The sequence below is a fragment of the Eubalaena glacialis genome, chromosome 18 (genome assembly GCF_028564815.1).
Source record: "Eubalaena glacialis isolate mEubGla1 chromosome 18, mEubGla1.1.hap2.+ XY, whole genome shotgun sequence".
NCBI lineage: Eukaryota > Metazoa > Chordata > Mammalia > Artiodactyla > Balaenidae > Eubalaena > Eubalaena glacialis.
Window position 1 is genome coordinate 61,480,521 of NC_083733.1, and position 2,950 is coordinate 61,483,470.

Consider the following 2,950-nt stretch of genomic DNA (forward strand, 5'->3'; position numbering starts at 1 on the left):
GGAGGGGGTCAGTGTCCTGTGGGGGAGGAGGAAGTCTGGGTGAGGGGAGCAAACCCCTCCCTGTTGCTCAGGAGTCAAGGTTCATTGGGGTCGGAGAATGGGGGAGAAGCTGAGGACTAACAGAGGGAGGAGAGAGACTGGGGGAGCCAAAGAGAGACAGTGATTCAAAGAGACAGGGTCACAAAGAGACACAAAGAGTGCCAGGCAGAGACCAAGAGAGAAAGACACAAAAAGATAAAGACATCATGCACTGCTGATGGGAGTCAAACCACTGCAGGAAACTATAGCTGAACATCAAGCATCCTAGGACTCAGCAATTCCACTCCCAGGTATGTACCCAAGAGAAATAAGTCAAGTGTTCGTCAAAAGACACATACACAAATGTTCGCAGCAGCTTCATTTATAATGGCTCCCCTCTTGAAACAACCCAGATGCCTATCAGCAAGAACATGGAGAAGTACATGGCGGAATAGTCATGCAGTGGAATATTATACAACACTGAAAAGGGAGAGGGCAACTGATACACCCAACAATGCAGATGAATCTCACAGACATGCCATGGAAGAGTGAAGTCAGGCGCAAAAGAACACAGACTGAATAAGTTAGTGGGTGAGGCAAGGGGCTGGGGAGCCCTCAACTCATTTTGTGATTCCTATGGTTTCCAACTTGGTGCTCGGAGGGCTCCTGCTTGGGATTTGGGCTGTGGCAGGTGCTGGGGTGTTTGTCTGTCTGTCTCAGGTAGGGCTGGGGAGAGGCTGCTGGAGGGTCTCTCACTCACATCCTTCCCCGCAATGCTGGCAGGTGTCTCTCTCCAGCATCCCCGGGTCTCTGGCAGGTGCAGGATTCCTTAGAAGCTGTGACATGAGGTCCTAGGTTGGGCTTTCTGACCCCACACCCACATTTGTGGGTGTGGGGTGAATACTTCTCTTCCTGCCTCTGGTCCTGGGTTCGAGTGGCTATTTCTGTGTCTAGGTCTCCTTTAAAAATGCCCATCAGTTCACATCCTCCCCTCTGATCAGAACCCTCCATGGCTCTGGTCTCACTCAGAACACCAAAGCCCCTTCCCGCTTCATAAGGTCTCGCACAGTCTGGCCTCCTCATTCCCTCTCTGGCCTCATCTCTCTCTCTCTCTCCCCCTCCCTCACTTGGCCCCAGCTACACCACCTCCTTGCTGTTCCTCGGGCAAGTTCTTGCTTCAGGGCCTTTGCACCTGCTGTTCCCCCTTCCTGGGACACTCTTCCCCACATATCCGCTCCCTCTTCTCCTTCAGCTCTCCACTCAGATGTCACTTTCTGTGGCCACTCTGTTTGAAATGACACCATCCCACTTTGGAGAGTCCCCAGCCATTTCACAGATGAGAAGACCAAGGCTCAGAGAGGCTAAATAACTTGCCCAACGTCCCCCAGCACCCATTCTGTAGCTCCCAGTTTCTCTCTCCAAGAGTGGTCCTGACTTCCAGCTCCCCTGCCCCACCCTTGTGTTGTCATGGTAACCCCGTAGCCTATAAAATGGGACTGAGAGAGGAAGGCAGGGGCCTCAGGGCCTCCACCCTCCCGGACCCCTCTCCTGGCCACCAGCCTCAGTTCTCCCAGTAACGTCCATTTCTGTCTGAAAGTTCTTCTCACAGTCTAACCCACAGCCTGCCCCCAACGTACACCCATTTCCTCATGGATTGGGAGCTGGCTGCTTTGGGGGAGGGAGGCAAAATGTTGGCAGAACTTCCCTGAAGAGTGTGTGTGTGTGTAGGGGGGCAGGGGGCGGAGTGATTCTTAAAGGGCCACCGCACAATTAGCCCCCTCGGCAAGGCCCCTAATGATACATCTAATTAGCAGCCCCCTAATTAACAACGACAGGCATAATTACAAACCCACCAGGATCCAAGGCAAAGACTCACGCTCTCTTCTCCCTCCCTCCCCTCCCCCCAGCTTTCAGGAGAAACCGGGTCCACCTGGGAGTCAAGAATTCATCTATAGCATCTCACTCCCTCTCTCAGGGAAGGGCCATGGCCTGGGAAGTCCTCCCTCAAGTCCAACCACCTGTCCCTCCCGCCTCAGTCCTCAAGGGAGACCCGGATCAGCCAATAGGAGGCCCGCCCTCCTTGCCCTGGCGCTGGGCAAAGCAGCCTGGTTCAATGCCTTTTCCTGCAAAACCTGGTTTCCTCTCCCTGGGGTCTTAGGGAAGAAGGGGTCAGGGAGAGAAAGCACTAGATAAATATCTGTTACATGAACCACCAAGAGGTCTGAGCCCTGTCACTGGGGACAGCTGGGTTCCCTCTTCTTGAGGCTCCTGCCTCTGCCTCTCTCGCTCCATGAGCAGCCCTGAAACATAATCTGGGTTTAGAATCCAGGGGCAAAAGCATCAGGTGGAGGCCAGGGTGGGACTCCGGAGGGCAGATGGCGGGCACCGTCTCCTGGGGCCATCTCTCCCCTCCCTTGTGGGCCGGTGGCCAGCTGGGTCAGTGGTGAGTGCCCCAGTTCTGCCTCACCCACCTCTTGGGGCCTCGGAGACCTCATCTGTAGGGTGGGACTGCAAGCTTCAGTGGGGTGGGGCAGTCAGTCTGGCAGGCCAGGTGGGACCCCCTCCTTCAAGTCCCTCATATTGGTAAGGGGGGTGATGGTTCCTGACTGCGCTCAGGGTGGGCGCAGGGGGTGCCCGCTGCCTGCTCTCGGTGGGGACACGGCCTTCTAAACATGCACGCTTACTGCTCCAGGGTAAGCCAGGCTCTCCCGCCTGCACACAATGTCCCAGCCTGGGGATCACACACAGACACACACAGTCTCAGTGTTCAGGCTATGGTACACCGATCGGTAAACTGAGGTCTGGAGGGGCAAAGAGCTTGGCCAAGTCATGCAACTTTAAGTCAGGGGCAGAGAAGAGATGGAACTCAAGGTGTGGGGCCCCTAAGCTGGTGCTTGCTTTAACCCACCCGGAATCCCACATGGGCACTCGA